This window comes from Mirounga leonina, unplaced genomic scaffold (assembly GCF_011800145.1).
Source record: "Mirounga leonina isolate KUSES-001 unplaced genomic scaffold, KU_Mleo_1.0 Mir_170, whole genome shotgun sequence".
Taxonomy (NCBI): Eukaryota; Metazoa; Chordata; class Mammalia; order Carnivora; family Phocidae; genus Mirounga; species Mirounga leonina.
In genome coordinates, this window is record NW_023270433.1 from 28296304 (window position 1) to 28317659 (window position 21356).

At 32.0% G+C, this 21356-nt stretch overlaps 1 non-coding gene across 1 annotated transcript; it reads right to left on the reverse strand.

Moving 5' to 3' along the window:
* Positions 1-2163: 2163 nt before the first annotated feature.
* On the reverse strand, positions 2164-2266 carry LOC118018294. The gene has a single exon (XR_004681369.1). It is a non-coding gene; the product is annotated as a U6 spliceosomal RNA (small nuclear RNA).
* Between the last annotated feature and the right edge of the window lie 19090 nt (positions 2267-21356).

Sequence of the window (21356 nt, forward strand, 5' to 3'; positions counted from 1 at the left end):
AGAGCAGGGTAGATATAGCAGGGGTCATAAACGGAGAGTTGCTGGACTTGCAGAGTGGATTTCTTTATGGCGTAATCAACAGTAGTGGTGATATCATGGCCAGAGAAAAATTGGAAAAAAAATTTTTTTAAGATTTTATTATTTGGGGGAGAGCGAGAGAGTGAGCACAAGCAGAGCGAGCGACAGGTGGAGGGAGAGGGAGAAGCAGGCTCCCCACTAAGCAGGGAGCCCAACGTGGGTCTTGATCCCAGGACCCTGGGATCATGACCTGAGCTGAAGGCAGATGACATTTAACCGACTGAGCCACCCAGGTGCCCCTGGAAAATTTTTCTAGAGCACATTTCTCAGAATTAATGTATTCTGCCACTGGCCCTTCCTCTTCTATAAGGTTATGACCAGTAAGCATTACATGCATAGATCAGTAGATATGGAAATCACGTATCAATTTAAATTAATTTTGGCAAGAATTTGAAAAGAAATGTCAATAGAAAACATGGCAAAGGCTGATGGTAGAAGAGAACTTTCCTTCTTCTCACCTCACATTTAAATTTCATAACCTCTTTCTTTGTGTCAATTTACCCCCTAGCCTCTATCTGCAGCAGCTCCATACTTAGTCCTCTTCCAGGTGAAATGATTTTTTATTAAACATCTCCATAGTTGCATGGCAGCAATATTATATTTACAAGATACACATATATAAGCAGATATTCAGCAACATTTATTCTATAGTATGAATTTGCTTCTAGTTGGCACATTCCCTCAGCCTTCAGAATTTCAATGAAAAGTGTGCTTTATGTTCTTTCTCACCATTTTTATCCATCAAATTTTTCATAAACTGGGTCTTAGTTAAACTTCATTGCTCCAGAAACAACCAGAATATATTTTCGGCTCTTATTTTCATGTTGCAGTCTTAAATAACAGACCCCTAGCATTTCATGAGGGAAAGAATTAAAGAAAAACCATCTAGAAATATAATTCAGGTTTCCATTTATCGATACCTAATACTTCAAAGGAAATCTCACACAATGGACTTGCTAGACTTTATCTTCCCCTTAATGCTGAAAGCCAAATGTGAGATAAGTTTGATGTGAGATACATCTTACTTGGCCCTAGAAAAGGCCTGAATTCTCAAAATAATACTTCAAAATTTCTGAAAAAAATAAAGTTCTTTATTCTAATTCCTCGAGGAGAAAATTCTTCATCTCAGGATAGTAATCTATGTACCTCTACCCATAAATAGATCTTTGCCCTCTGAGGTTCCAGATGTGCACATTTTGATTCCCACAATGATTCTTATTCTTTTTAACCGCAGTTGTGATCTTATGTGTGAGCACAACAGTCAAAACTTTGTTAATAATCTACCTTTGTATACTAAAGCCAAGCAGGAGAGAGGATGATTAAAATGATGGTATAGAATTTGATCAGCAGAGCCCTTCTTCATCTTCCCATGTGGCATTTAGATACCAAATATTAAAAATATTGCTTATACTTACTGAAGCTTAACCGGAGCACCTTTGTGTAAAGTATACAGTGTGTTCAACTTATGCTCTCTTCTCTTTAGGATTTGTTGGATGTACAGTGTATGCATACAGACACACAGACACAGTTGGTATCTACATAGAGATGTGTGTGTTTAATTTGAACAATATTCCTATATCACCAGTGAAAGACTCTGGTAGAACCTGAAGTGAAAAATACATCTTGTGCCATAGACTAAAATGGGATCACCTAACTCTTTCTTGAATCAAACTTATTGCCATTCAGAACAAAAAATCAGAGAAAGGCTCAATTTTGTTTTGTTGGGTTTTGTTTTTCGTTAATTATTAGAATTAACTATACATTTTGCCAGCTTTCTTTCTCATCATTATTATATTTCATGATTCTTCATTGATGAATTTATTAGTGTGCAAGAATACATTTAATAGTAATTCACCCTTAGAAGGTCATTGGGTAGTAGACTTTGAGTGCTTACATTTCTGAAAATGTTTTTATTTAGCTCTTAGTAGTATATACTACTGTGGTTGAGTATGAATCTAGGTTCTGACTATTTTTGTTAATACTGATTTATTGACCTCTAGAGAATTCTGCCAGGTAAGTCTGATGTCAGTCAGATTTTTATTCCTTCTTAGATAATCTTGTGATACTATTGTGTTTGCTATGAGTGAAGATGTTTATTCTCTCTGGAAACATTTTTTGTCATCCCTGTGCAGGGGCCATGCTAATCTCTGGGTCATTCCAGTTTTAATGTTATGTGCTGCTGAAGCAAGCTCTCTCTGGAAACTTTTTATATTGCATTTTCATCTTTTTAACTTTTTTAATATATATATAATTTACCATGGTGTTCCTTAAATTGTGCAGTTTTATATGAAATATATCATTAAAACATATATGAAACGTGTATGTGACACATAAGGAAAAAGAAAAAAATATCTCTGAGCCCACAAATCAGCTTCAATATAAAATTTTCCGGTCTTCATAGAGTCCCTAGTGGACTTTCCATGACAAAAACCAATCCCCTCTTCTCTCTCCTATGTTTTTTTCCCTCTTTTCTAAAGGACTGCTAGCCTCAATTTTGTTTTATCTTTTGTCTGTGTTTAGAATGTCATCAATATGTGTGAATTCCTGAAAACTATATTTTAAGTTATATGTGTTTGACACCTAAATACATGATATACTATAATTTTGGGGCTTTCATATTTCCTTTTCTGTAAATTGCCTCTATGTATGTCCATTTATCTTCTGGATACTTTGGTTTTTTGTAAGTTTATAGGAATCCTATATATAATCTCAGTCCTAAATTGTGCAGTCATATGTGTTGGAAATATCATTGATTAGTTTAAAGCCCTGTCATAGGACACTGTGATAATTATGGCATCTTTGGAAATAATACTTGATAGTTATCTGGCAGGTAAATCTTGCTCTTTGGGAATTCCTTGACTATTCTTGGCCTTTTACCACTTAAAATTTATAATATGTTTATTAATTTCCACCAAATCCTATTGGGATTTTGATTAGAATTAAATTGATTTTATATATCATTTTTGATAAATGTGGGATCTTGTACTGTTTCTAATTTAGGAGTATGTGATATCTCTTGATTTATTAATATCTCTTTCAATACATATCAGTGAGTTTTATGTATACTAAATACAAATTATACATAAAATGTATAAATTATATATAAATATTATACATGCTTTTTTTTCCTGTAGAAATTTTGCCCACGTTTTCTTAGATTTTACTCCTTAGGTACATTAGAATTTTTGGTGCTAGGTTAAGTGATATATTTTAATTAGTTATTAGAAATGCTTGTAGTTTTAATATGAAAGTGTAGTAAAATTTCAAATATTAATTTGTATACAAATGTTCCATTGTCAGGGCGCCTGGGTGGCTCAGTCGTTAAGTGTCTGCCTTCGGCTCGGGTCGTGATCCCAGGGTCCTGGGATCAAGCACCCGCATTGATCTCTTTGCTCAGCAGGAAGCCTGCTACTCCCTCTCCCGCTCCCCCTGCTTGTGTTCCCTCTCTCGCTGTCTTTCTCTCTGTCAAATAAATAAATAAATAAAATCTTTTTAAAAAAGTTCTATTGTTAATTTTAATAATTTTCTATAATCTACAATTTTTACAGTCTACTTGAAGATTCTTTTTTCTATATCATCTATAAAAATAAAGGATCTGACTTATTTTTTCCTATCTCCTTATCTATTTTCTTTACTTGATTTATTGCACTAGACATTATCTCCAGAAGAATATGAAATAACATCAGTAAGAATGGATGCCTTTTACTTGTTTCTGGTCATAGAATAAATACTTTAAATATTTCATGTTTTGTATTTGTTTCAAGTTTTACAATAGTTAAGGATTGTCAGGTTAAGAACATTTTATTTTCTGCTTTTCTTGGTAAGATTTTTTTTGACAATAATAAACAGATTGTGATTCCTTAATCCCCATTTTTGTAACTTTGGGGATGATTGGGATGATTACTTGATTTTCTCATGCACAAGTTAGTTTATATTAATTATTTTGTAATACTAAAAAATACTAAAAAATAAATTCCTGTGGAAAGTTTAAAGTTTAAATTATTCAAGGTGTATTATCACCTTAATTTGTTCTTAATTAGGCTTAGGATATTTAAGATATTTGCATCTATGTTTAATGTGAGATTTGCTTATAATTCTATTTATAATGTTGTCTTTATTAGAGTTGGTACCAAGTTTAGGATTTTGGTAAAGTAATATAGATATGTTCTCTTTCTGGACGTTATAATAATTGTGGTAAATTTATTTGTTCCTTGAATGTTAGTAGGTAATACTACTTGGACCTGCCCTTTTTTGTAGGATGATTTTTAAAAATCATATCAGGTTTTGTCATGATTAGAGTAATATTAAGGTTTTTCTGTTTTGAGTCAGCTTTGACAAATATTTTATCTTCTTGAGAAGTAAAAGTTTTCAAATTTATTGGGATAAAGATTTCACAGTTTTAAAATACTGGTGTCCATTGTTTTCATACATGTTTTACTTTCCTAATATGGTCTGTTTTTTGCCTTTTCTCTTTCTTCATCAATGTTAGTTTGTAAATCTTAAAGCCTTATGAATCTTATATTTTTAAGAAGCTCACTTTTGTTGATAAGTTGAATCTATATTTTTAAATGTATTTGTAATTTCTTTTTATTCTTTGATATTTAATTACACTATGTTTCAGTTTTTCTAATTTGTTAAGTTGCATTGTAGAAAGTCTCAAATCTTTTTTTAAAAAAGTCTCTACTGCAATTTTTAAAAAGGTTTTATTTATTTATTTGAGAGAGAAAGAGCATGAGCAAGGGGGGCGGGGTGGTGGGGAGTGGGGGGCGGTGCAGAGAGAGAGGGAGAAGCAGAATCTCTGCCAATAGCAGAGCCCAACACTGGGCTCCATCCCAGGACCCTGAGATCATGACCTGAGCCAAAGTCAGATGCTTAACTGACTGGGCCACCCAGGCGCCCCTCTACTGCCAGTTTTATTATACAGTTTTGTCATTACTTTTTCTTTCTGCTTTTATTAAAAATATGTTGGGCGCCTGGGTGGCTCAGTTGGTTGGGCAACTGCCTTCAGCTCAGGTCATGATCCTGGAGTCCCAGGATCGAGTCCCGCATCGGGCTCCCTGCTCAGCAGGGAGTCTGCTTCTCCCTCTCCCGCTCCCCCCTCCCGTGCTCACTCTCTCTCTCTCTCTCAAATAAATAAAATCTTTAAAAAAATAAAAATAAAAATAAAAATGTTATTCCTTGATTTATATAAGTACAGTTATTAATTTCCGAACAATTAGAATCTTCCTAAATTATATGTACTCTTGATTTTTAACTTAATTTGTGACCAGATTTTTTTTTTCATTTTTTGAGTCTTGCTTTAGAGCTTTGAATGAGATCAGTTTTCATAAGTGGACCTTGCAAACTGGAGAAAAAGGCATATATTTTCTTAGTTATTAGGTATAAAGTTATATATTTATCTAGTATATTTAGGTGTTCATTATATTGAATTTTCAAAATTCTTACTGATATTTATTGTCTATCATTTCCAGAGAGAGATGAATTAAATTTTCCCAATAGGATGTTGGATCTGTCTCCTTTTAATTCAGTCAATTTTTGCTTTATATTTTTAAGATACTTTTATTAGTTGCATAAAAGAGTAGAATCATATTTCCCTGGTGAACTGAAACATATGTTATTGGTAGTGACTGTCCTTTCATTTCAAACTTTTATTTCTCCATTACTGATTCTTTTATTTTAAAATGTCAATACCAAGGGGCGCCTGGGTGGCTCAGTTGGTTAAGCGACTGCCTTCGGCTCAGGTCATGATCCTGGAGTCCCGGGATCGAGTCCCGCATCGGGCTCCCTGCTCAGCAGGGAGTCTGCTTCTCCCTCTGACCCTCCTCCCTTTCATGCTCTCTGTCTCTCATTCTCTCTCTCTCAAATAAATAAATAAAATCTTAAAATGTCAATACCAATGATCTTTTGGTATTAATCTACAGTTTTTAAAATCTGTTATTGTATAATTATTTTTAATTTTTATTCATAAAATTTTATGATATGTTTTTATTGATATGGAAAATACTTATAATAGGCTGCTTATTGTTTAGTATGAAACATAACATTTATATGAAATAATATGGAGGTATATAATGTGTCTATTTTTCATGAGTTTTGGATTATTTGTTTACATCAAACTATATTTGATAATTGTAGGGAAAACCAGAATGTGCTCCTGGGATTCAGATATGTCACCCTCATTCTTTTGGAGTTCAAGGTTCTAATTTGCTAAGCATAGCAAACTACCCAAAGACATTGCCTGTCTTTACCAATCCATAATTCCATAACAACTATTATAAATAAAGAAAGAACAATGGGGGTTGGAGAGAGAGCTAGAAACACACACACACACAGAGGGAGAGAGAGAATTTTACATCAAGTATTTTTAAAGTTTGTTAGACTTCCTAGTTTGTCAACTTGTCTTGAATTATTTCAACACACGTATCCTGAGAAAAGTAACTAGACTGCAGAAATGAATGAGGTTAAACTTGTCACATCATGGTTTTCTAAAGAAGTTATGGACAGTGCTTAAACACAATTTATTCTGAGTAATTCTATCTTATATTGGAGTGATGGGTTTATCTACTCTGTAAGAGCTTACTATCTTACTGCCAGGGTTTACCCCCACACTCAGAAGTCGATTTAAATATGCTTTTAATTTTTTAGAGAAGCTTATATATGTCTAGAATAAAGAATTCCAAGGAATCAACCTAAAATTATAATGTAGCATTTCTGAAATAGAACACATATATGTACACATGCATTCACATGGACATACACAAACATATACTTACATACATACTCTGTATTTACATAGAATCATCTAAATTTTGCATGTTTTTCATTGCATATGCCATCAGTTTTAATGAAAGTTACATTGCATAAAAGTGGAACAAAATACTAGTTTCATATCCTTTTACAATAAAAGTTCAATGTAGTAATTATTTAGTAAGTATTTCTGTGTATAATGACTCCTGTGTGTTAAATCCATCATAAATTTTATCTTAATTTCATAAAACTTTAGAAGCATAATATTGAAATCTAGTTTATTTTTCAAATCAAACATACAATTTTTTAGATTGAGATTTTAGTGACTATCATTAAAATTTCTTAGAATTGTTAATATTTCTCATTGTAAATAGTTGAATTTACTACAGGAAATTTAGTTTATTAGTTATTTTTCTATAATGTAACACCTGACTTCTGACTTTCTTTCTATTGCCCTCAAATGTATAGCCTTCACAATGAGAAGACAAAATGCATTAAAAAACATGTATTTGAATAAGAGTAAAACCATCTGATTAGAAAATATTTTAAGGTAATAAAATTATATGGATGAAAAATATATTTCCCTATATTTGTAGTAAAATGAGACAATCATAGGCTCCTCTTAATTTAATTTTAACTTGCAATTATTTCATTATGCTCTGCTTTAAGATAAGCTAAATTCCATTTTTTTTTTTTTGAATGCATATAACTGGTTCACATAGCATGCTGGCATTTAAAAATAAAATCTTGGGTATCAGTTTTCTAAAATGTCAGAGCAGCAGAGTATCTGAGTATCCGGTATTTGAAACATTTCTTTTTCAGAAATAATGTGTTTCTTATTGTTTTATAATTCCCAGTGTTTGACATGGATATTATGAAGAATTATAAGCACTTTTCTTTCTTTGTTTATATCTCTGGCATGTAATATTTTATATTACTATGGATTAAAATAGCACATACAGTGCAGGATTGACTTTGGTCTATATGACTTGCCATTTATTAAAAATATTTGTTTTCAGTTTATTAATGAGTTTTAAAACCATACAATTTAATTTATTGGGAAATTAAAATTTCTTTCAGTGCCTTTATACTACTAAGAAAACCTGAAGCCCAGAGGCACCTGGGTGGCTCAGTTGGTTAAGCGTCTGCCTTCACCTCAGGTTGTGATTCCTGGGTCCTGAGATGGAGCCCCGCATTGGGCTCTCTGCTCAGCAGGGAGTCTGCTTCTCCCTCTGCCCCTCCCCCCTGCTCATGCTTGCTCGTGCTCTCTCTCTCTCTCTCTCACTCTCTCAAATAAATAAAATCTTAAAGAAAAAGGAAAAAAAAGAAAACCGAAGTCCAATAATATTCAAATTACTTGTCTAGATTAACTTTAAACTTAAACTCCACTCTCCTGATGACTAGTTAACCAGCCTAAAGTCCCTCTAATTTAGACTAGGGTATTTCAATAATGTATCAGCATGAATTTATGTGGATTTATAAGTATATGTCATTTGACCTCCAACTATCATTCATTGAAATCTCCTTTTATGGATATGAGTGTGACTGTTTTGAAAATATCAATGCTGAGGCACCTGGATGGCTCAGTTGAGTGGCGGACTCTTGATTTTAGTTCAGGTCATAATCTCAGGGTCCTTGGATTGAGCCTCAGGTGGGGCTCTGGGCTCAGTGGAAAGTCTGCTTCGGATTCTCTCCCCTCTCCCTCTGCCCTTCCCCTTGTTTGCGTGTATGGGTGTGCTCTATCTCTAAAATAAATAAATCTTTAAAAAATATATCAGTGTTAAAGTAAAAAAATGCAAAAACAATTTAGCCTGTTATTAATATTCACTACTTTCAGAAATCATACATGAAACAGTTTTCTAGTGGCCTTTATATCTATACTCACCATTATATGATTTATATGACACTAGATACATAAGTTTTCCCTTATTCTATTCAATTCTTAGTAGAATTTAAGGCAATGTAAACTGATTAATTGAAATGTAAAAAAAATAGGAATTATAAAAGTACTTCTTGATGACATATAAAGATAAGGGGAAAACATGAGATATTCTGGAAAATATCCTGTTAGAGCTGACTCCTTAATAATATTGTAGAGAGATAAATAGATGAATCTTTACCTTTACCTTTTCTTCAGTCATAATTCATTTTTTTATCATGCTTTTTAGAATCAGTGCCATTTGGATGTGAGATGGTATTTTTCCATTCTGCTTTGGGTTCAGTGTTTTATATTCTTTTTCTTGTCCCTCCTTCATGATTACATAATGGATGAGCTAGGATTCAAATGCAAGTTTTCAGTTTCCATATTTTTGTTCTCTGTAGTATATTCCTGCAAATACACTTCATGTAACTTACTAATTAGAGTGCAATATTTATGAAGAGACACACTAAAGGATATAGGGAGTGGGAAGAGTAGTAGCAGGACAGATTCCTTTGAGACTAATGGAGCCAAGCAATTATGCATTGAACAATTGCCTTTCTTAAGAAATTATATAGTGGGAACTTTACACATATGATGTAATTTTAACATAACTATACATTTTTGCAGATAACAGAAATGATGCTATGAAGAAACTGAGGCTGAGGTGTTAAAGAAAATTCCCCCAAATCTCAGAACAATTAAGCCACAAAATCATGGTCTAAATCCTCGTGTCCAGTGAGATTTAAATTCAGATTGAATTCAGATTGAAATCTTGGTTTTACCATTAAGTGTGAAAATTTACTCCTGTTACTTAACCTCTCTATGCTTTAGTTAAACAGAGATGACATATTTGGATTTTTATGAAGATTAAATGACAATGCAAGAAAAGTGTTTAGCAAATAGTGGCCAATAAATATTAGTTGATTTTGCTATTGCTGTTATTTCAATTTAGAAAGATTTCTTAGATTAAGCATTTCATTAGTGATTTGAAATATGATTATAATATTGAAATATTTTTTGGATTTTGCCATTGCTTTTACAGAATTTTCCTGGTTGTACAGTAATGTGATCTATGTCTTCTCACTTAGTAGATGACTTCTAACTTTTCTGTCTCTTTTCAGTGATTGCTATTTGCCTTTTTCATTAATCGTACTTGATACCTCCTAGAAATAAAATTGAATACATGCACAAGTAGTGATTTATATTTTAAATATATCTAATAGTTTTTTAATTTTTAAACTTTATTTTATTATTATTATTTGTTTCTGATATGGAATTAGGATCATAGATATAAAAACAGATTTCCTAAATTTTTACTACCACTCAATTAATAATGCACAAATAAATGGGCTTTTCAAATAACTAGATTATGACGTTTATTCACACCTCCAGAATGTGAAATTTTGTTTTCATACATAATAATACTATTTAATGATTCACATTAAGTTCAACATTGAATAAATAGAGAAAAAATATTTTGTTTTATTACTGAATGCAGTCTTTTGATAATTTAATACTTATTGTATGGTATAATAATGTGAGAAATAGAAATATTAAAATATAGAATAACAATTAGAATCTAAATAATTCTGTTTTTCTCCATGTGACATATATCCTACCAAAAAGCATAAATAAAGTTTAATTAGTACTTGGGTGGATAAAGGGAACTCATGCATTTTTTTTTTTTTTTAGGAAATTTAATTATATATGCAATTGAAGAATGGCTGATAATATGAGTCAATCCCCTTTCATTAGTGGAACATAAATTCTGACAATTGTCTAGTAATAAAATCTAGATTTATTAATATCTCTGCTACTTCTACTTTCTGTAGAATATACAAGATATTTATGGGGTAGATGATGTGACCATCTCTACTCTGCATAGTTACATGAATTAATTACAGCCAGAATGGAAAATCTATTAAATTTTTCCATGCAAATAAGTTCACCATTTTAAATTAATATTTGTAGTACCAATAATAAGAAATGTTTCTAAATCTAGAAGACTGAATTGATGATAATTTAAAGACATTTTAACTTACTGCAAAAGCTAATGCATAGTCCACAAAGATTGGACGGAGAATTATTTGATGAAATTTGAATGCCCAGCACACAAGGATCACATATGAGCTAAATGATAGTTTCTCATATGCCCTCCTGCTATTAAACATTATAAAAATTCATCAAAATTAAAATTCAGTATGTATCATAAGACCTTAAATAATAAAACCTTGAATAGTCTTCATTGACAAGGTTCTGTTGTACTTTCAGTAGGACATTTAAGATTTCCTTTTGATGTATATCTTTCCTTTTTAGTTTTCCCATGCTCATGTTTTCAATTATCTCTATGCTGTTTAGCATCTTCTTTTCTTATAACATTCTCTACATGATAGAGCATTATAGAGATGGAATTAAGGATTGCCTTTGGGGATGAGTTTATAGCCAGTGTTAATGGAATAAAAATTTCTAACTCCAGAACTACACCTCTATTTCTAAATTTAGAACTTGATATACCTTGGGTATTGACTATTACTTCACTCTTTCTAAACAATGTCTCTACTGCAAATGTTTTCTTTCACAGTAGTGTCTATGTAATACAAAAATCATTTCAATTTAGTGAAAAGAAAATAATTTATTGACTCTAGAACTTAGGAATTTGAAGCCAATTTTATTCCAATAATTATTCTATATGATTGTTTTATATATAAATATATAATGAAAGTTCCTGGATCTATATGGACCAATAACAATACTTTTAATTTTTTTAATTAAGGGCCTTGTCATAGGATATCCATGCATCATGAATATTTTATGAAGTACATCTGCAAAAATTCATAAAAAGGTTGCACACACATATACATATACATTAGCACACAGATATATCTGAGATTATATGTATATATAGATAGTGCTTAATTTTGTCAAGATTTTTTTTCAAATACAAAAAATGTAATATTTTAGTAGTGATGATGTCTAAGTTAGAACATTTTAGTTTTCTGTAGCTTATATTAACCTTTTTATTTTGTCATAATTACAGTCTTCAGAAGTGTTACAATAATAGATTTAATTTTTCTTACTTCTTTGGTAGCAAATAACCCCTATCAAACCTAATTACATAAAACATTTTACCTTAAAACTAGAAACTTTAAATGCAGGTAACAAGAAAGTATCATTCATCCATATTTGTTGCAAGAAAATCTTATTTCTCTTGAAATTTAGAGATCAATTTATTATAATTAAAATTGTTTTAATCTTCATTTAAATTTATACATTTTTTTAAAGATTTTATTTATTTATTTGAGAGAGAGAGAGAGCACAAGAGGGGGGAGCGGGAGAGGGGGAAGCAGACTCCCTGCCGAGCAGGGAGCCCGATGCAGGACTTGATCCAGGGACTCCAGGATCATGACCTGAGCCGAAGGCAGTCGCTTAACCAACTGAGCCACCCAGGCGCCCAAATTTATACATTTTGTTTACAGTCTACATGAAAATATACTGACCCTATCTCTAAGTATATTCATGAGAATTTTTATATTTAGGTCTAAAAATGAGCTGTATATGAAGCAAAAAAAGTTCATTTTTATTGGACATTTAAACCCATGTTAATGATGAAATTAAAAAACATTGTTACCAGGAAATTCTATATTTTACATGTCAAATATATTTTTCCTGATAATTAAAATATGTGTATTTCTATGGATTTGATTAGAACATTAATTTTTTTTCTATCTCCAATAAAGCCTGATAATACTGATTCCATTTCTCCTTTTAAGTAGAGCCACCAAAGAAAACTTAGATTGGAGATAACTTTGTTAGAAGGGTGAATAGAGACATAAATTTAGTAATCAAAATTTTTCCTTAGTAGGCATAAGCAGAAGCAGTGGAATGGGACTTTGAAGACCAGCATTCTCACCCAAATTCTGTCACTGAGATATAATAAAAACTTGAAATATTACTTAATCTCATTTGACCTCAGTTTCTTCATTAAGGGGTATTAGGGATAATCAGATTTCACCTGTTAAAATATCTACATAGTGTGGAGAATACAAATTTTAGACAATTTAGAAAATTTGATACATCTAAAAAAGGTATTATAAGATTGAAAAGCCAAGAAAAGTACTTTTCCAAGAAAAAGGTACAAAGAGATTCTTTAGTAGAGTAGGTAACACTTCCAAGGCTAGCCATCTAATCCTAGTTACTAATTATTTTTGTTCATTATGGTAAGAACACTTAACATGAGATCTGTGGTCTTAAAAACTTTTTAGGTACACAGTACAGTATTGTTAACTAATACATGATGTACAGCAGATCTCTCTAACTTGTTAATCTTGTATAACTGAAACTTAGTACCGGTTGAAGAGCAAATCCCCATTTCTTCCTCCCTCTATCCCCGAAACCAGTATTATACTCTCTGTTTCTATGAGCTTGACTACTTTAGATGTCTCAGATAAGTGGAATCATGTAGTATTTGTCCTGTGACATATTTATTTCATTTAGCATGATCTCCAGATTCAATCATCACATAGTTGCATGTGACAGGATTTCCTTCTTTTTTAAGGTCAAATAGTGTTCCACTGTATGCATTTATCACATTTTCTTCATCCAGTCACTTGTTGATGGACATTTAGGTTGTTTTCATATTTTGGCTATTCAAATAATTCTAGAGTGAATGTGAGAGTACAGCTGTCTCTTTGAGATCCTGTTATCAATTCTTTTGGATATATACACAGGAGTGGGAAGACTAGATCATTTGGTAGTTCTATTTTTAATTTTTTGAGGAATCTCCATACTGTTTTCCATAGTGCTAGCACTGTCCTACATTCAAATCAACAATATACACGGGTTCCAATTTCCCCACATTCTCACTCACAGTTACTATCTTTTGTTTTTCTGATAACACGCGTGAGGAGATTAGGGATAATGATTAGGGTTGCCAAGCATATTTTCATATGTTTGTTGGCCATTATATATTTTCTTTGGAGAAATGCTTATTCAAGTCCTTGGGCCATTTTGTTGCTGAGTTGTAGGAGTTTTTGATGTAGTCTGGATTTTTGTTTTTTTGTTTTTTGTTTGTTTTTGCTTTTGTTGACTGTTTTGATGATAAATCTAAGGAATTACTGTCACGAATAATGTCATGATGTTTTTCCCTGTATTTTCTTTTAGGAGTTTCATACTTTCAGGTCTTATATTTAGGTCTTTAATCCATTTTGAGCTCATTTTTGTATATGGTATAAAATAGGTGTCTAATTTCATTCTTTTGAATGTGGATATCCAGTTTTTAAAACACAATTAGAGAATCTGTCATTTCCTAATGTGTATTTTTGGTACCTTTGTTAAAGATCAGTTGACTGTACATGCATGGATTTATTCACAAATGTGTGGAAATTTAACAACACACTCTTAAACAGCCAGTGGGTCGAAGAAGAAATCAAAAGGGAAATTAGAAAATGTCTCAAGATAAACAAAAACACAAAATACCAAAACGTATGGGATGGAGTAAAAGCAGTACTAAGAGGAAAGCTTGTAGCAGCAAACATGTACATTAGAAAAGGTGAAAGATCTTAAATAAACAACCTAACTTTACAACTCAAGGAATTAGAAAAAGAACATTCTAAGCCCAAAGCTAGCAGAAGGAAGAAGTGATAAAGATTAGAGAAGAAATAAATGAAATATAGAACAAAAAGTACAGTGGAAAAAATCAAAACTGACTTGCTTTTTGAAAAGATAAACTTGAAAAACCTTTTACTAGACTAAGAAAACAAAACACAAACAAAATAAGAAATGGAACAAGAGACATTTACAAGGGATGCTTCAGAAATAAAAAAGGATCATAAGGGACTACTATGAACAGTTATACATCAACATATTAGATAACCCCCCAAAATGGATATATTCCTAGAAATATACAGCCTACCAAGACTACATCATGAAGAAATAGAAAATCTGAAGGGATGAATAATGAGTTAGGAGTTTGAATCAGTAATCAAAAACCTCCCAGCAAAGAAAGTCCAGGACCAGATGGCTTGTCTGGTAAATTATAACAAACACTTAAAGAAGAATTAACACCAATTCTTCCCAAAGTCTTCCCAAAAATTAGGAAAGGAAGGAACACTTGCAAACTCATTTTATGAGGCCACCATTACTCTTGATACCAAAACCAGGTAAAAACACTACAAAAAGGGAAAACTACAGGCCACTGTCCCTGATGGGTATTGATGAAAAATTCCTCAACAAAATGCTAGTAAACTAAATTCAACAACACATTAAAAGGATCATACACCATGATTAAGTGGGTTTAATGCAAGGATAGTTCAACATATACAAACAAGTAATGTGATGCACTAACAGAATGAATGACAAAAATCATATCAATTCTATAGCTGCAGAAATATCCTCTGACAACATTAAACATGTTTTCATGATAAAAACTCTTAACAAACTGGATATAGAAGGAATTTACCTCAATATAATAAAAGCCATATATGAAAAGCCCATGTCTGACATTCTACTCAACCTTGAAAACCTAAAGCTTTTCCTCTAAGATCTCTATCAAGGCAAGGATGCCCACTGTAGCAACTCCTATTCAACATTGTACTACAAGTCTAGAGAAATTAGGCAAGAAAAATAAAAGGCATTTAAATCAGAATGGAAGAAACAAAATTATCTTTGTAGATAGTATGCACTTTTAAGTAGAAAACCTAAAAGACTCCACAAAAATATTAACAGAACTAATGAACAAAGTAGTGAACTCACTGACTTACAGATATTAAATGTAAACTGTAAAAAGAGTCCTGACCTTAGATTCATGCTGGTGCAGAAAAAGTGACTTACTAAAGATCATACAACTTGTAGTATTAGAACCTGAAACATGTTGACTCCTTTGTGCAGCAGCAGCAACTGTAGTAGTAAAAGCAGTGGAAATGATAATGGCAAGCCTTCTGTTTTAAATACTTTATACACATTAACTAATCTATTTATCACAACAACCCTATGCAGTAAATTCTATTATAATGTTCATTTCACAGATGGGGAAACTGAAGTAGAGAGGTTATCTAAGCAGATAACAAAGTTCGTAGGTTGCAGATCTGGATTTAAAATGTAGGTACTCTGGTTCTCAGAGTACATACTGGTTTCTTAAAAAGTGAAAAAAAAATTAAGTTGTCATTTTCTTTCAAACATCACAAACATAAATCGTTTTTAAACTCATAAAAGCAATTTCAAAGGCACAACTAATATGTTTTGGGTCAGCTTGATTATTAGCACAGATAATGCAGTGTATACATATAGTTGACCCTTGAACAACATAGGGGGTAGGGGCACTGACCCCCCTGCACAGTTGAAAATCTGCGTATAACTTTTGACTTCCCCAAAACTTACCTAGTAGTAGCTTACTGTTGACTGGAAACCTTACCAGTGACATACCAGTCAATTATAACATATTTTTGTATGTTACTTGTGTTACATACTGTATTCTTAAAGTAAGCTAGAAAAAAAACATAAGGAAGCAAAAATATATTTACAGAAATGTGTTGTAAAAAATCTGCATATAAGTGGACCACAAAGTTCAAACCTGTGTTGTTCAAGCATCAACTATATTCATCTTTAAAGGCCACTTTTAATTGTAAAGAAAAGAGGTAATCACTGCCTTCTTTTCCTTGCAGTAGCCCTTAAGCCAAGCTCCTTTGCACTGTAGATAACAACAAAGGGCCAATAGGCAGAGTTCTGAAATTGGATATTTTTCAATAAAAGGAGATAACTGTGCTAAGAGTAGAAACAAAACTAACAAAAAAAGGACCAATCTCCTGCTCTCCCTATATGAGTGAGGCACAGGGAGTGGTTTGCTGATAAATGTTTAATAACTGTCTCTCTGGAAAAAAATGTGTTCTACACATAAAGTTATTATAAATTTTACATATATAATGTGTACCATACAATTTACATGTAATAATAAATACACTACATTATTATTGTAAACTAATTGTAAACTCAGAAAAAAAGAACTAATGAACAAATTCAGTAAATTCATGAGATATAAAATGAGCATATAAAAATCAGTTGTGTTACTTTGTTTTGTTTCTTCTTCTTTTGTTTTTTTTTTTTAAATTCCACATATAAGTGAAATTTATATGAGATATTTAGATATATCACACAGGCCCTTTAATACAGAGAACAAACTGATGGTTGTCCAAAGGGAGGTGGGTAGGAGGATGGGTGAACTAGATAAAGAGGATTAAGAGATGTAAAATAAATAGTCATGGAGATGAGAAGTACAGTGTAGGAAATTTGGTCAATAATATTATAATAATGTTTGGTGACAGATAGTAACTACATTTATCATGGTGAGCACTGAGTGATGTAGAGAATTGTTGAATCAATATGTTGTACACCTGAAACTAATATAACATTGTATGTCAATTATACTTCAGTAAAAAAAAAAATCAGTTGTGTTCTGTAATAGCAAACTATCTGAAAAAGGAAATGAAGAAAATGATCCTCTTTACAATAGCATCAAAAAATAAAATACTTAAAAATAAACATAATCAAGGAGGTGAAAGATTATGTATACTGAAAACTATAAAACACTGATGAAAGAAATTTAAAAAACAAATGGAAATCATTCTGTCTTCATGGATTAGAAGACTTAATATTGTTAAAATGTCTATACTACCCAAAGCAGTCTCCAGATTCAGTGCAACCCCTATCAAAATTTCAATGACATTATTTACTAAAATAGAAAAAACAATTTTAATATTTATATGTAACCATAAAAGACCCCAAAGAGACAAAACCATTTTAATGAAGAACAAACCTAAAGAAATCAACATTCTAATTTCAAAATATATTACAAAGCTACAGTAATTAAAACAATATGGTACTTGCTTAGAAACAGACATATAGACAATTAGAACAGAATAGAGAGCCCAGAAATAAATCCAAACATACATAGTCAACTGAGCTTTGAAAGGGGTGTCAGGGGTACACAACTGGGAAAAGAAATGGTCTCTTCAACAAATGGTATTAGAAAAACAATATTCACATGCAAAAGAATGAAAATGGGCAATTATACCCTGTACACAAAAATCAACTTAAGATGGATTAAAGCCTAAAATGTAAGACCTAAAACTGTAAACCTAGAAGAAAATTTAGGGGAAAATATTTATGACCGGTGTAGACAATGCTTTTCTTGAGTCTAATGACAAAAGAACAAGCAATAAAAGCAAAAATAGACCAGTGGTACTACTTCAAAAGATACTTTCACAGCAAAGAAAACCATCAACAGGGTGAAAGGCGATTTATGGAATGGGAGAAAATGCTTATAATCCAATTAGTTTTTAAAGTAACCTTCCTTAAGGAGCTAATATGTATACTGCAATGTGGATATCACTGAGGAGGTAGAAGGATAACGTGTGACTCTTTGAAAGAATCTCATGAATGCTAACAACTGAAAGGAGACAGTGAATGGCATAAGAGATCATGTAAATCTCCAGGTATCTACTTCATACTGTAGTGTGGATTGTAATAGAGCCATGAGTATATATTTTTTTTCTTCTTCAAACTTTTACTTAAATTCTAGTTGGTCAACAACACACAGTACAATATTGGTTTTAAGAGTAGAATCCAATGATTCATCACTTACATACAACACCTAGTGCTCATCACAACAAGTGCCCTCCTTAATACCCATCACCCATTTAGGCCATCGCTGATTTTTTTCAACTGGAGTAGCAAAAGTCTAGGACAAGGCTTGAACTATTCCCATCTATAAAATAGAGTAGTGGCACTTTTATCTCTGTGAAACACAGGTAGGAAAAACTGTTTTGAGGGCAAAACAAATTGTTATTAACATTAGTATTTATTATTTGTAGTTAAAATTGTTGATAGTGGTTTTATTAGTAATAATGAAACTGATAATATCTAAAGGTTCTTACAATTTTACAAAATCAGTGTCTATTTTATATTCAGCATAAAGTGATGTTTGTTCGCCCTACATAAAACAGAGTTCTTAAAAAGTATTCAAATCCATCAGCATGGGTACTATAAAAGTCCTCATTACAAATTATAAAAATTTGAAAAAAACACAATAAGTTTTATAAAGAAAACAAAACAGTATGGCATGTAGAAATCCATGTTCTCACCTTAATAAAGAATATAAATAAATCCTCATCCCATGATTAGAAATCTTGCAATGTTCAGAAGTCACACTGTGCAAAAACAAGCAAGCATGATTGATCAGAGATAAAAACAAACAAACAAAAAAACAACAAGTTCTGGTAGCTTATATATACATATAGTTCATAAAATCACTACATAATTCATAAAATTTCCCATACATCATCACGTTAAGAGAACACTGCAGTCTGCTGTCCAAATTGCCACTAACCATCAAAATTACCTTCTTTGGGACTTTCCCCTTTTTGAAAGGACACTGATGATTATTTTAGTTTGACTTTACTGAGACTGGTATGTTTCAGTTTGGGATTTTGGAAAAGCTCAATCCAACTAAGTGATACTTTTCACTAGATACTCCAAATTGTATTTATTCATTTACCTAATCTATAGTTAATGACTGTGTCCTACATGCTTGCGATAGTTCTGTATACTGAAGGTACAAGCAGTAAATAAGTCACATAATTTTCCTAGTGGAGCTTTTATTCTTGTGGGAAAGAGAGGCAATATGCAATACATGATTTAGATGATAGATGATAGATAGATAGATAGATAGATAGATAGATAGATAGATAGATAGATGATAGATATAGACACACAGACAGGTGGTTGTGTATGTTACATAGAATAAAGCATGTTAGAAGATAGAAGTTACTGGTAATAGGGAAATGAATAATGAGAGAGCGGGCAGTGAAATATGTCTATATCAAAAGGACTACAGACCTAAATGTAAAATGCAAAACTATAAAATTCCTAGAATATAGGAGAAAATCTATATGACTGTGGGTTTGCTGATGACTTTTTAGATACAGCACCAAATGCACAATCCGTGAAAGAAAAAAAATGATTAGCTAAACTTCATTAAAATAAAAAATCTGCTCTGTGAAAGACACTGTTTAGAAAACAAAAGATAAGCCACACACTGGGAGAAAATACTTGGAAAAGACATACCTGATAAAGGACTGTTATCTAAAATATATGAAGAGCTCTTAAAATTCAATAATCAGGGAAACAAGCCACCTGATAAAAAATAAACTAAAGACCTTAGCAGATACCTCACCAAAGAAGATAGCTGGCAAATAAGCATATGAAAAAATGTTCCACATTATATGCCATCAGGGAAATGCAAATCAAAACAACAGTGAGATACCACTACATGCCTATTAGAATGACCAAAATCTGAAACAGTGGCAACACAAAATGCTGGGGGAGGGTATGGAGCTATAGGAACTCTCATTCATTGCTAGTGGGAATACAAAATGGTAGAGCCATTATAAAAGACAGTTTAGAAGTGTCTTTTATATGTGTGTGCTATATCTATATCTATAATTATATGACACTCAAAGAGCTGTGCAAATTTAATGTATGCAACCTGATGACCTGATGATTTTGGAGATAAGCATACACATATACACCTGTGAAACCATTCCCACAATCTATACCATAAACATATCCATAGCCTCCAAAAGTTTCCTTCCACCCTTTTAATGTATTATCATCATTTGTGTGATAAAAACTTAACATAAGATCCCCTCTTAGCGATTTTTTAAGCATAAAATACTTGTCAGAAAACTAAACATATTCTTATCATATAATCCAGCCATTGCACTCCATGGTATTTTCTCAAATAAGTTGAAAACATATGTCCTTGCAAAAAGCTGCACATGAATGTTTATAGCATCTTTATTCATTATTGCCAAAATTTACAGTCAACTAAGGTGTCTTTGGGTATATGAATGGATAAATAATCTATGGTACATCTAGACAATGTAATATTATTCAGCGCTAAAAAGAAATGAGCTACCAAGACATGAAAAGACATAGAGGACTATTAAATGCATATAACTAAATGAAAGAAGCCTGCCTGAAAAAGCTACCTATTCTATGATTTCAGCTATATGACTCTGGAGATAGTAAAAAGATCAGTGGTTGCCAGACATAAAAGGGAAGGATAGAATGAAACAGTAAAGCACAGAGGATTTTTAGGGCAATGAAATTACTCTGTATGATACTGTAAGGGTTGATATATGTCATCATACATTTAAAAAAAACAGAATGTACACCACCAAGAGTGAAACCTAATATAAATTATGTGTTTTGGGTGATAATGATACATCAATGCAGGCTTATTAATTGTAACAAATACACTACTCTGGTGGCAGATGTTGACAAATGGGAGGAAAGCTATGCATGTGTGGCTATACGTGCCATAAGTGGGAAATCTCTGCACCTTCTCATCAATTTTTCTGTGAACCTAAAAATGCTCTAAATATAAAATATGTCTGGAAAGGCAAAATTTAAGCTGAAAATAAATAATTTGGAGTCAGCAATATGAAGTTCTAGAACTGGGTTATAGGCAGAGGAAACAAGTTTGAAGCCTTGAAACTGTTATGATCTGTATAGTTAAATATAGAAAGAAATCCAGTGTGACAAGAGCATGGTAGAC